We start from the raw sequence: 14,104 nt of genomic DNA, 5'->3' as shown, positions 1-14,104 counted from the left end.
GGCAGGATGTGAGTTTTCTGCAACACGACGCTGCCTCGCATGCATACGAATGTGATGTGGAGCAGGTGATGGTCCTAAGGGGAGACTGTTCATTATTCCACTAACTCCTCTCACTAATCTGTGCATAAGAACTATTCTGCTCTCTCAATTTTCTTCAGCCTCTCTCTCTCTCTCTCGCTCTCAATCTGGTTTGTGGCCTTTCTCTAAAGGACAGCGAAGCGTGCAGCAGCAGATATATCTGGCCTTCTTTTCATCTGACCTTTGAAAAAAGTAGCCATTATGTTACCTCAGGGTGGTAACATGCACCCACATACCTACAGTTATATTTCAAGTCTGGGTATTCAACAGCTTTCTCAGCTGATTGTATTTTTAGAATGTCGGCCCTTGAAAGCGAGAGAGGGGGAAAAAAAGGAAAATAAGAAAATAACCAGAAGGCACATGTTGGATGAAAGTGGAGGATGAAGCGCATATGTCAGAGGAACATATTTTTGCATCAACAAAAGCACAAGACGTCAGACACAGCATGTGAAGGCATGTTGCAACAAATGACGCTTCATTTGATTCATTCAGAAAGACTTACTGTTTGTCATTCATTGTCTTTCTGAATATCACTCTTTCAGTTAAAACAACCAGATTTTGCCACAATGACTAAGAGTCAATCATATCAAGCTTATTTTTCCTCCTCAAATTCAATGCTCAGGGTTCCTTCCATCATTAGAAGCCCTGCTCAGCATCACATCATTGCTGGCATCTCTAAGCCCCAACAATGTAATTGTGATGTCGCTATGGGGTCTCATCGCCAAAGACTTATCACATTTCCAAACTTTATTGTGTACCATGTAAATACATTTAATTCTTAAATCACATCTCTCCTGATTTAACTGCGGCTAGACAAGACAGCTCTTCCTTAAAGGGAATGTTTTCAGAGGTGTGCCATTGTAACACCATAAAAAAACTCTTAAGTGAAAAATTATTGCCTTGAATAAAAAGAGTCCTATCCCAGTCTTGCATGTCTTTGGACTGTGGGAGGAAGCCGGAGAACACCGGATAGAACCCACGCTAACAACAGAACATGCAAACTCCACCGGGACCCTCTTGCTGTCAGGCGACAGGTAGGATTATTTTAACAGGTTCTTCATCATAGTCTACCATGTGAGGGAAAGTCAGAGGATCACTGAAGTTATAACCTTAAAATACTACACAAAACATTTTAAGATGCACACATTTTGGTGATAGTTATATCAAATATTGTTTCCTTGGTTTATATATAACAAAGAGATGAGAGAAAATACAAATAGCAAAGTTTGTGCTGTCATGTGAAACCAGGAAACATCAAATAACCACACAAAAGTGATTGTCCCAGTGTTATAATCCCTACAAATGGAAAGCTTTGGGTCTGGTTTCCTTCCACAACCTCTGACTCTGTCATGTCACCTCTTGTATATCTTAAGAAATTCAACAGCCATCACAGCATTTTTCTTCATCTTTAGTACAGGGCTGACGGCAGTACAGCTATTGTCCCTAACCAGCAGTTGAATGCCAATAGGTCTCCTCAGGCCGTGTGGACAGGCCTCCAGTGAGCAGGCTGGTAATGGGCTCCCTGTTTGGAGTGGAGTGGAGCAGCCTGAGGACTTGGCTCGAGATAAGGAAGAGTAATGATCTTTGGACAATGAGTGAGCCATGCTGTGGCCGCTTCCACTCTAGCAGTCCCATGCTGCACACCAACAAATGCACCGCACGGAGTCGTCACTTCAGTCGGGGATGTTTTCTGGAAATCCCACGGGACCATCTGAAGCTCAGTGTCTGGGATGTGCCGAGGAGCTCCCGGGGGGGTGGGGGTGGGGGGGGATCGCTGTCCCGTGCCCTGGCATTTGAAAATGCCGTTCTTCCTGTGTGGTTTCTAGGAGGGCTTCCTGGCCCTGACTGCAGGACCACGACAGATGGCCAATGGACATCCACGACGCGGCCTTCTGGTGCCATCCTCATGCCACATATGCTTCATCCCGCGGCTATGACTTCCTGGAGATTGCTTTCTCACAGTCCCTCACAGCCGTCACCATGGCTACACAACCCCAGTTGTGAGGAACAGACCTCAGTGCACACGCGCGCGCACACACACACAGAGAGAGACAGAGACAGACACACACACACATACACACACACACACACACACACACACACACACACACACACACACACACAGCCTCTTGAAGCCCTAAAACCACAAATATGAGGCACTCCAAAGCCACTGTTGGACAATATTACATCACCCTAACACATACTGGTAATACTGGGTCATCCCATTCTCTTACATTCTTCAATATTCAGATTTCACACGAAGCCGAATCATTGTTACGAGACGCTAAGATGCGTCTCGGTCAAGCCCCGAACAAAAGCTGACTCTTGAGTGAATGGATTTCACTCTCTGGTTGTGACAAGATAATCGGAGAAACTTCCAAACACAATGCCAAGCAGCCTAGTGGTCATGCTTTGGGAAACAATCAGACTGCTTTGGCTGACTGTCAAGCTCAGGCTAATCTGTGGGATACTTTGAAAGCAAGCATGATTGATTATATTGCAAACAAATTGGGTCCGCAGACCATGGTAGATGAGGGTAAGGTGGGCGGAATGGTGGAAATTCTAGATAAATGAAATCAAAATTACAAGCGGACCAGTTGTATTGGGTTTTATGCTTTAGGCATCTATCATGTTATCCACTGTCTTGATGACAGAATCGATCCCATTCATTTCATGAAGTATCATAATCTACCATGAATGTGTGCTTATTGAACCAAACTTAATTTACTTGAAGAGGTCTAGAAATTATTTCAACTTGTAATGCTAATATGGGGAGAAAAATAACATTGGATCAAGAAATAGAGACAGCACTGTCCCAATTTGCACAAAAAGCACACATTCCAATATTAGTTCCAACCCTGCTCAGGCCTCTTGTCTGCAGTGACACGCTGGACATGTCACAAACTGTTCTTTTCCTGCAAGTGGAAGTTTTCATGTCCTCATCTTTATATTACGGTCAGACAACTGAATAATTACAAAGAGATAACACAGACACAGCAGCTCATTATCTGCATTCTCAAGTTCTGTCACTCCATTCTCTGGGGATAGTAAACCATGTCATCTCTATGCCCTTGCCAATACTTTGTGGAACAAACAAAGTTGTGAGGCAGAACCAGGAACTAATTTCATTAGCGGCTGCCATTTGTGACTGATTACAGGCTGTTCTCGGTGGCTGGCAAGCAGGTCCAAAGTTCTGGGAGGTTAATAACCAGTAACAATCAATTACTTAACCAATCTGATATGATCAATGGGGTTTCCAATCCGGCAGACAGCAAGATGAGTCGCGGAAAACGAGAAAACCTCAAACATGCTGAATGCTCTCTAGTAGGATTGAGCTGCAGCCAAAACTGTTCCCGAAAGCTCAACTCTTTTACATCAGCTAAATGGAGAACCCTGAATAAATAAATACAATTTTCCTTTTCAAGCAAAGTTGCTCAAGCAAAACAGTCTAACAGAAGGATACACAATAGAGCACAATCTACATGGGATAATATGGATGTCTAATGAATAAAACAAAAACTAAATATGAATGAACGCTAATGGTCACGAAAAACAGAAACAATGAGCGGAAGCATCCTGAACAATGTCCAAACTGGCAGAGATTGGACATCTGCGCTTTCAAAAAAAAGGAAAAGAAAAAGAAAAGTGCACCAGCATCTGAATTAGTGCACTATCAACCATCAGTATAGGCCTCCCCTGTATTGCTGTGCATCTCCGACCACATCAGGGCTGATTATTCTAATGATGTCTAAACCTCTGTTCACCAATTATTCACACACCACAGAGCCTGGCCTTGTTATCTCTAACGGCAAGACCTCTTGTCTCCCCGAATCCACAAATTAAATCTAGAAAAATGTCCTCACTAAAGGGTCTCAGTTGTCATCAAGCATTCAAGTCACCTACTTAAGCTATTAAGTGAGCTACATTGCTCATTTTCAACATAATCCACTGATAGGCAGGAAGAAAATGTGGAATTAAAATGCATTTCCATGTTGTGGCATAACAAAACTAAAGGTGTAAATCCCAGTTAGAGGCTACAATGGTTATTAAACCACCAATATAAGTGTTGTACATAACAAACAGCATGCTGGCGCTATAGGCAAGGCCATGGGAGAAGGGTTATCTGATAGCTAACATGAATTTGCTCTAGGATTGTCATGGCAATTTGTCTGTGAGATATTTTGTGTGCAATGCAAAACGCTGGCCTTAGAAGAAAACTCAGTAACGTGTTCAGTAAATTTAGTAAATCCATGGATCAAAAATGTCATTAAATGTTGATGTAACAATCAAAAATAATCTCCTACACACTAAAAAATATGTGTTGTTGTTCCGATCTTTTTCTAGGCTTTTCCATGGTTGTTTTTTAAGAAAAGTTATTTTCCATTTGTCATGCTACTAGGAATGGCCAGCAACCTGATTGATCAGTGTGCTTGCTGTGCAGAACCTGCAAAAAAAAGCACTTACAGAGGTGTTGTTAGTAAAGTATGCAAGTTACGTAAGGTAAATTAAATCAACAATGAATTGGTCTTCGGAGTGAAAGTCCTATGTTTGTTTGACACAATCCCACAATGAGAACTGCCTGCAGTGCACTGAAATATAGCTATTAAACCCTATGAACAAGGAAAGGGTATCTCTGTGGATGAAATGCACAGCACAATTGCGAAAAACTGCAGTTTCTCAAATGGCTCCAAAAGCAAGGCAATCTCATGGACCAAATTGTTCAACTTTACATCAGAAAAAATACAAAAGAAAATATTAAATTGACCCACAGCATATTACTAAGTAATTATGACTATATGAATGATGTTTTGATGGTGGATATTGCATCACGTATCCATGTCCGAATGAGAATGTTTACATAACATCGTGCAGTTTGAAGAATAATCTTATACCAATGTTCACTTGCTAGATTTTCTGGCACTTTAAACAGTCTTCCTCTGCAGATGGACTTTTGCATAGTTGTTATGGAGATGCCTCTACTTGAACACTCATGCTTCATGTGATGATAACTGCTAATCTCCATGAGAACTGAGCAAAAACTCCATCTGCTGAGGAAAGCTATGAGTTATGGTGTACACTCCAGAAAAAAATAGCAAGTGACCCTTGCGTTAATGTTGAAACTGAGAACATTTTGTCCAGTGATAGAAATTGCTTCCTTTACTTTGTCAGTTTGGAATAAAAACTGATGAACAAACTTTTTGAAACCAAGAAATACAAAGTAGGAAAATGTCCGATTTTCAGAGCAATGTCACATGTTTATTACGTTGAATGTTCTCCAGGAGAAAGGGAAATGTAGATTGGCATTGAGAGAACTTTTATTGTTGCCTGTATGATAGCTGGAGTTGTTCTCGGTGTTGATGACTGCCGCTGAAATAATCACACAATACCAGGCAAAAGCAAACTATCAATACAGTGTGACTGTGTGCCAAAGGATGAGGATGCATTTGTACAAACATCACAGCAGATGGCAATTTTGAATGGGAGCCATACTTATACATTATTCACAACATTGTGATGGACATTGTGGGTCTCATGGCATGCTGACACAGCTGAGTGTCTCTGTGGACCTACACATGTTAGACCAGACCGACCGAAACTGATTGCCACTTAATATATTGGGCAAAAAAAAAAAAGTATTGTGTCCCAGTCCAGTTTAACTGATAACTACTATGGTGAGGCCTTTAACTTCTGTATGTATGTACTGTAAGTTACTGACCCTCATTGGGTAGTATTTAAATAAATTGCACTACTTCTACTGGCTTTGCAGAGAAACGTCTCTCCGGATGATCCAGAATGACAGTATTTGCCAAGCAGAAAATTGAGTTTGATACGACCACGGGACCGAACCAACGTCCCAGACACCGTCTGTTGTCAGAGTAGTGTCCATGCTGTCATCTCGCTCGCATCTGTCTAGTGCTGTTGTTCTCTCTACCTAACTATCAACAGTAAAGGATTGATTTGATTGGCTCAATTGAGTGTTTGCCATATTAACTGGATTAGCTAAAACAAAAATAAAATTGGCCAAAAATATATTTGAGGAAAAACACATCCATCACCAAGCTTCGCTTTGCCACTTCAACAATGACAGAATTAATAAACATAATGGCTAAACATTTTGTGGCCTGTTTTTTTTTTTTTTTTTTAATTCTGGAGCTTAATGAGGTTATTATAATACACATGGCTTCTCTTATACATCATTAAACAAAATATTTGAGACACAAAAACCTTTACAGTTCGACCCACCGCTAGGTCCTAACTCCCAAAACCACAATTTCGTATACAAATGTATTCACTCATACTGTGATACACTGAATCATCACTAAATAATCATGACAAACAGCAGATAATCAAATTAAAATAACAAATTTGAAGACGAAAGAAAAGTGTTCAGAGAGCAATCTACTGTCCGGATCAACTACATGAGTAATGAGTCACGCCGAGAACACCCACCATTCAACATCCTGTTACGTATCCTCTGGCTAACACACCACTGAGGAAGAATTAATTCAGATAATCAGAAATGCCAAAAAATATGGAGAGCTCAGATTATATTAATAAATTTAAGCAAACACTCATCTGCTTCTCTAACTTGTAGAAGTTATGCAATATGTAAATGTAACGCGTTGTGAGGTGAGTCATACAGGGCCTTCTGTATAGACTTCAGTTCGTATTCAGAAAACATTTTATTTTATTTCACTCATCTTTGTCCTGCTGAGCTTTGCTGTATTCTGGTCATTTCATTTTATTATTTCCCTTAGGAACTCGTAGAAGTGTAATATCACAGGACACAAACACGTCTCCTGGACCAAAGTCCAGTTTGTTTGACCCATCCATCCTGTGCGGACTATCTCATGCTTTATACCACGGCAGTTGATCTGCCCATAATGCAGTGCGTCACATACAAACGCTCTAACGCTAAATGAACGCAGATGTCAGACACCAAAGAGCACTGACCAAGCTGTATTATCTGATGCCTTGGCAGTGAGAAGGGGTTGCCGTGGTCCATTTGATAGTTTGTTCGTTGGATTGAATCCAAAGTGGCAGAAACGATCCGTACCGTGCCTCGGCACGATTGCCTGTCATCAAGTCGTTATATGACACACGAATGGCTTGATGTTGTTCAAGGAGTTGTACAAGGAGCACCATCTCAAGTCAATGCAAGAGAGAACAACACAGAGAACATGACTAAAACTTTACTGACAAGTCACGTCTGCACATAGTTCTAGTAACCACTCGGCCTTCATCAGCGCATGTGAGCACGAGCGGCCGTGGGATTTTGGACGGAGACACACAGCGGCATTTTATCATAAAAGTACCGGTCCGGTTCCGCTCCGGGACCGCTCACACCACAAGTCTGAAGAGAGCAACAGCTTATCAAAATACAGTGTTTTCTGTGTCAACTTTCCGTTATTTCAAGGTATAAAGCGACATTGTGGTGATTCAACCAGACGGAACAGTCATCAGAACAGCATCAGGAGCGTAAAGTACACGAAGAAGAGCGTAGCGGGAGCGTGCGGTGAGGATTGTTTTTTTTTGTTTTTTTTTCACTAATAGGGCCAATACATTTTCCTTTGCGGGCCCAGGTGCCGCCAATTGAATAGCCCTGGTGTAGGCCGACACGCTGCTGTATCAGCTGCTAGCCGGGCTAACATTAGCTTGATAACTGCCAGAGCAAAAATCAACATACATGGACCAGACTTATTCCTGCAGTGGCAGTATACCCACAACACATGGGCAGTAACTGTGCTGCATTCAGAGCAGCAGGGTTAGCTACGGCAAGCAGCAGAGCTATGATTGGTTGACACTCCACACAGACACACCGGAAAGCCTCTTATAGCAGATCACAGCTACACCAGGAACCTGCACAGCCAGTCTCAAAGGGCTTAAATGAGCTTCTAGTGATGGTCAAAGAACAGGATAAGGGACCAGGACAGTCCTGTCCAGCACAGACACAGAGACACAGTCAGTCGCCCTGTGTCACTTATTTGTAAATGGTCATAGCAGTGGTTATTTGCTAAAAAAAAAAAAAAAAAAGGGATGGGATGGGATGCATCTTCCTGTATAACATATCTGAAGGAATAATGGTCTCTTTCGAAGATTATGATTGTCATTTGATGGTTATTATATCAAGTCAATCACATACCCAACTGTGTCAGCAGAAACCCTCCCTGCCATTGCTTCACTGACATGTCTGCATTGATTAGAAGCCCTACATGATTTTTAAACCGAGCGAATCATACAAAAAGATGCTGAACGCACACTATAAAAATCCTGCTTCTAAAAAGACTTGAGTGGAATGGAAAGGAGAATGGGAAATAGAAAATGGGAATCATTCATCCACGTTTGGCTCTGATGTTAAAAGAGGAACTGGATGCAACACACTCACACTGCCGTCCCTCCTCTCTGTCATATCCCTGCAACAATATGGGATGCATTCAAAGACAGACACACTCCTCATGCACAACCTCGGGCACAACATGTTTACAGAAGATAGATTTACACACTACAAACATCTGTGCTTCCTTGTTGTTAAAAGGAGAGACAACGGAGAGGCATCCCTGTTGGCCTCCCATCCCCCTCACTCCTGCTTCCCATCCTCCTCCCCCCTCCTTCCTCTTCCTCCCCTGCCTCTGTGTGAGGCTGCAGCATCCGTCACTAATTGTAGAAAAACAGGGAGAAAAAGAGGGATTCCTCCGGCTTTACCTTTCAATGTAGGAAGTGATGTGGGCTTTGATTCAGCTCAGATGGTGCTGCTCCTCAGCCACGGCTAACAACATCATGTGACCAAGACCTCCTGCTGCCTGGTCATATGACCAGTTTAGGCCACAGCAAGGATGTCTGGGATTTGTAGTTGAGGGGATGGCAATGATGGGATTCCACGCTCAATAGGATCATGTGCGGTGGTTTAAAAGCATAAATGAAAATAAGTGAGAGGTATGAATTAACTTCACACAAAAATACAGATTATGTCTCGATGACAATTTCATCAGTGAACATTAAGATTATTAAAATAAATTGTACATGTCAGAATTAGAAAATGTTATGACTGGGTAATTGTGATTTGTTACATTTTAATAATACAGTAAATGTTTACCAGTTGCAATAAGCATTTTACATTCCACTGATTTCTTTATCTAGTAAATATGTATGAATATTGTATATTTGGCCTTCTATGATAGCAGTCATAAGATGACGATATAATTTGACAAAATACCGTATCACAATATTCAGATGCGAACATATCTACGTTATTCTGGTCCCTGCCATGGTGTCCCACTAATATTAGTCATAATAATTTCATTTTCTGTTCATTGATTTTTTTACTTACTTACTTACTTGTTAATAAATTGAGTCATATGACAATAAGATGCCATAGCAACAAGAACAGAAATAGTAATAGTACTGGGATAATAAATCAAGTGAGAAGTAGGGTCCTTTTGTCATATCGTACATGCAATCAGAATTATTTTTGAAGGAGTCGCCCCCTTGTGACAGATAAAGGCAATGCATGTTTAAAGGCAGTTTAGTTTCATTTTTCAGAACTGTATGATGCCACCTGTTTAGAACATAATTTAGCAAGCAATAGCTTTGCAGGGCTACAATAATAGAGCATACTGTTAATAATGGCTTAGGCATGCAGTCCTAAAAGCCAGAAATGAGTCCACATTTCTGTACCACCATGTTCCCTCATCTCAAAGTCAGTGTGTTTTTTAATGGCTCTTTGGTTAGATGCCTGAAATAAAGTCTGTTTAACACAACTTTTAGATATTTTAACATTTGTTCTACAACATAAAACACACCACTGAAGACTTCTCAATAATGTTGAAGCTTTTACACACTGAGGAAACATCATCATGCTGATTAGTCTGCCTTCACAGCCACTTTGTGTACATACACTACTGTAATTCATATATCGAAACGTTAGCTTTTTACTTCTGACGAACAATCCAAACTCAAATGAAGAAATCCCACTGGCTTCTTGTTGAGGAAACAAGTAACTTTTGAGTTTGCCTGCAGAGAATACCCACCAGTAAGTTAAGCTAAAAGTCGCAGTCGGCAAAATTTGTTTGATCATTTTCACTGAAACCGACACTATGCCCGCTAAGCTAGGCATACACTAAATGAGGTTAGCAGTTGCTAACTATGAGTAAGTTAGCTAGCCTACCTCATAGCGTGTACTCCATGAAGTTTATCGATGAGAGAAGACACGGGCGCGTTCACAGGAATCTGGTGCACGCGCACTGACGAGCACTAGATGAGAGTGAGCGGAGGAGCTCGGTGTTAGAGGGGGAGGGGCGTGAGTGTTGTAAACGTTCGAAATTTGACTCGATCTGCCAGACTTGCCGACTGCAGCTTAAAGGCTAATTTATGCTTCCATTTCGTGCGTGAATAGAGATGTGCGATCAACGTTCTAAACGTCGCTGCCCTCATGCTTTCATGCGTCCTCTACGTTGGAATGGACGTTGAGCAAAACATCCTCCAGAGGGGTGTCGTTCACATTAAAACGTTAGTCCAATAAAGTTTAAAAAAAAATAAGTTTATCATAACAACAAACATGGCGACTGGACAATGGAGGAGATAATGATCCTGCATCTATTGAGAAGGAGGCAAAGTCGCAGGCAGCGTTGTAGACGGCGGTGGTCTGTGAGACCACTGAATACATCCCGAGTGTGGACGGAGAATTCCACTCATTGGTTTTACCGATGAGAGAAATTGACGACGAACGTCATTTTCAGTATATCAGGATGTCCGTCGGGGCTTTCGACAACTGGCTTCGCCGGGTGGCTGCTCACATTAAGCATGGGAACTCGCACAATTCACCGGTGACACCAGCTGAGCGACTAGCGGTCACCATTCGCTTCCTCGCGTCAGGGATCAGTCATTTTTAAAACGTTGTTTAATTAGTGTATGCTATTCACGGCACTTTCTGTGTACAATGCCCAACACTGCCCCCACGATTTCCGTTGGAACTGCAACGTTTGGTCCGTATCGGTACGCATCCGCAAGCTTGCAGGATACGGACAGAAATACGGACGAAATGTACGCAGAGAATGGACAGAAGGCTCCGTCCGTATCCGTATGCGTGTCTAGCGTAGATCATAAATGAGCCTTAAAGGTACAATGCGTTGGATTTATCAGTTGTAGTTTTTTAAAACAAGATTTAAAGTTGGCCCATCCTCCCTTGCTCAATGACTCCATAGCTCCTTCCAAATTGCCTCTAGGCCTATGATCAGTTCCCCAAAATCTGGCCCGACCCTATGTGACCCTGCATAGTATCCAAGCCAGACCGAAGTATAAACCATGGCAGCAGTTTTGGACCCAAACCTGTAAAAAAAAAAAAAAAAAAAAACTTTGATAAAAAAATGAATACATAAATATGTATTCCATGTATTCAATTTCATCAGCTTTTGTCCTGCAGGCATGTACAGATGTTGACGATACAGCCCACCCAGACAGGGAGGAGCAGCTCCAATATCTGTCATTCCTGTTTTGACCAGCATCAGCCTGAACAGAGTGCACTTAAAGCGCACAGCTGCTTTATCTAATCTCACTGCAGTTGTGCGCCAGCTACAGACTGTGCCAGACAATGCCTTTATTACACTAAGCTTAGCTTTATTAAATATCAGGTCTCTGGCTGGCAAGTCACTATTTATTAATGATTTTATTATCGGGACAAAACCCAGATTTTAGGTTTGAACTGAAAGTTGATTTAAATAAAAACAATAGAGCAGCAGCCCTCATCCAATCAGGTCAGTTTGGTTTAAGACCACACCACTGGGCACAGACGCTAGAGCTTAACACTGACAGTGAGCCCAGCTGGGCAGCAGGTCTGAGCCAAATCTGAGGATTCTCATTCCAGATCTGGACCACACCCTTTTTGCTATGCCTGGTTTACAGAAGCCATGTAGAGCCACTGGCGTACAGAAGTCATACCTATCAGTCAAAGCCAAGCTAGCCATAAGACCTTTGTAATAGCTATAGATTCAGTCATACAATCAACGAATATAATGTTAATTGTAAATGTTAATGCACCGTGTGGAACCCTCCTGGCTTCAGTTGCTTTGATCATTAATCTGCTTTCTGCAGAGCTGGCCATTACACTGGATAACCTTTTGTGTGTGTGTGTGTGGGGGGGGGGGGGGGGGGGGGGGGGTGGGGGTTATATTAGAATGTGGTTACTATTTAGACAGAACATAATCAACCAATTGCTGTGACATCAGCAACCGTCTGAAGCATAAAAAAGCATAAACGCCACTGTTGGCACATTTGTGGCTTTTCAAGATGTGAACACGTATGATTCCTGTTTCTCCATTTCAATGATTAAAACCAGTTCAATAGGCTTCCTTTTAGAAATATTAGTTCAGAGAGAAGCTTGTAAAACAGTCAATGAAACTAAAGTTAAAGTCCTGCATTGTGTGGAGCAAGTTATATTACTGATACTTATATTCTGAAAGTCCAAACCAGTCATATGAAATATGTTGATATAGAGCTTATGAATGCTAAATAAGGGGAGTTATTGTAAATCATAGTTGGAAAATACACCTCCTGTCCAAAACATGAGCATACAAAGCAGCTCTTGACTTAAACTCATGTTTTATTTCCTCAAATCCATTTGCAGCGTTTTATTTTAAAAGTTTATTAGCAGAAGCCTGCCGTTTGCTATTGAATTTCCCCTCAACTCGGTGCTGCGCTGTGTTGTGCAGGTTGTGAACCCTGCTCCACTCTGACTGCCGCCGCTGCTTTTCCAACCACAAACTGGGATCTCTTCTGGGGGCATCGTGTCCACAGAGACATCTGCCTCGCTGACACCAAAGTGACCTTCACAACCTCCCGCTGTCTGATCGGTACGGTGCATATGGCAAGAGGAACGGCGGAGACTGTGGCCAGCTGTCGCGTCCACATTGAGACTGATATACCTAGTAATCGAGCTGTTAATGACATCTTTTGGATCTTGGCCAGTCAGTGTTACGCTGTACGTGTGTGTGAGATGATGGACGATTCTACTCTCTTTACTCAATCTTCATGCTGTCAGTGTGTGAAACAGGCTGTCCCACTCCACTTTAAAAACACTTTGGCCTGTGACTGTGAAGTCTGACAGGGGCTTTGTCATTTTGGCCTCGGCGTACAGTCCCTTAACCCTTGTTGGCCCGCGGGACGTCTACTGACAGCGAAGGAATAATTTATGCTCCCTGGAGAAGTAATTGTAATGCAATGTAGGTTTTTAATTTCTGGGCTGAAATGTTTAAATGTATAATACAGAGGCGAGTCTAGCTTGGGTTTCTCTTATCTTTTCACCTTTCAGTTTTCACGTTTAGTTTTTAGGTTTTCCTGGTTAGGTTTAGGCAACACTAGTATTTTGGCTTAGGAAAGATAGTGCTTTGGTTGAAAATAACCATAGTTGTTATTCAAAATATTTAAGCTAAATAACAAAGTGAGGTAAAATAATTTAATAATTTACATTGGACACAAACAGCGGTCTCATGGGTGCCAGTCTCTAGTTGTTCGTTTATCCGATTCAGTCATTTATTTCACTGTTTCGATTGTACCGCCTTTAATATTGTGTTGCTTCCGTCTCATCGCTTTCAATAATCTTGTTTCCAAATAGGATTTTTTTTCTCAGAAGTTGGTGGAGGCTAAAACAGAGCAAAACGCAGAGTTCATATTCTTACAGATGAACTTTGTGTTTGTGTGGCAGCTCTGACTGATCTGAGAACTCACCAGAAAGTGTCTGCTCTGCTTTTCTTCTTCTCTCTGTACAATTATGAATTGCAGTCATAAAGACTCCCAATAACCGCTCAGGTTGAAATTTTTTTTTAACAAAGAGCAAAGAGTCCCACTTTGGTACTTGAAAATTAAATTTACTCATTATATTTCATTGTACTGCTCTCTTTCCTAAAAAGAATGTCCATTTTATTCAGGCAAACCCATAAAAGTCCGTTGTAAATGGAAGTACTTTCTACTGGACAAATATTTAAACTGCTGATCTTACGGGGGGAAAGATGTGGATCTGCGTCCATGTTTGAGT

The 14,104-nt window shown here is 41.7% G+C and overlaps 1 protein-coding gene across 1 annotated transcript in view; it reads right to left on the bottom strand.

Annotated features, from left to right (window-relative positions):
- The window catches only part of tsnare1 (T-SNARE Domain Containing 1), a 114,070-nt gene extending 105,179 nt beyond the window's left edge, over positions 1-8,891 (bottom strand). The window contains exon 1 of the mRNA XM_084027916.1: positions 8,782-8,891. The gene's annotated coding sequence lies outside the window, so the exon portion shown is untranslated. The remainder of the gene's footprint in view (positions 1-8,781) is intronic.
- Positions 8,892-14,104: the final 5,213 nt, after the last annotated feature.

This window comes from Eutrigla gurnardus, assembly GCF_963514095.1.
Source record: "Eutrigla gurnardus genome assembly, chromosome: 14".
Classification (NCBI taxonomy): domain Eukaryota; kingdom Metazoa; phylum Chordata; class Actinopteri; order Perciformes; family Triglidae; genus Eutrigla; species Eutrigla gurnardus.
The sequence above is the reverse complement of the archived record's forward strand: the minus strand, read 5'-3'. Positions and strand labels throughout refer to the sequence as shown.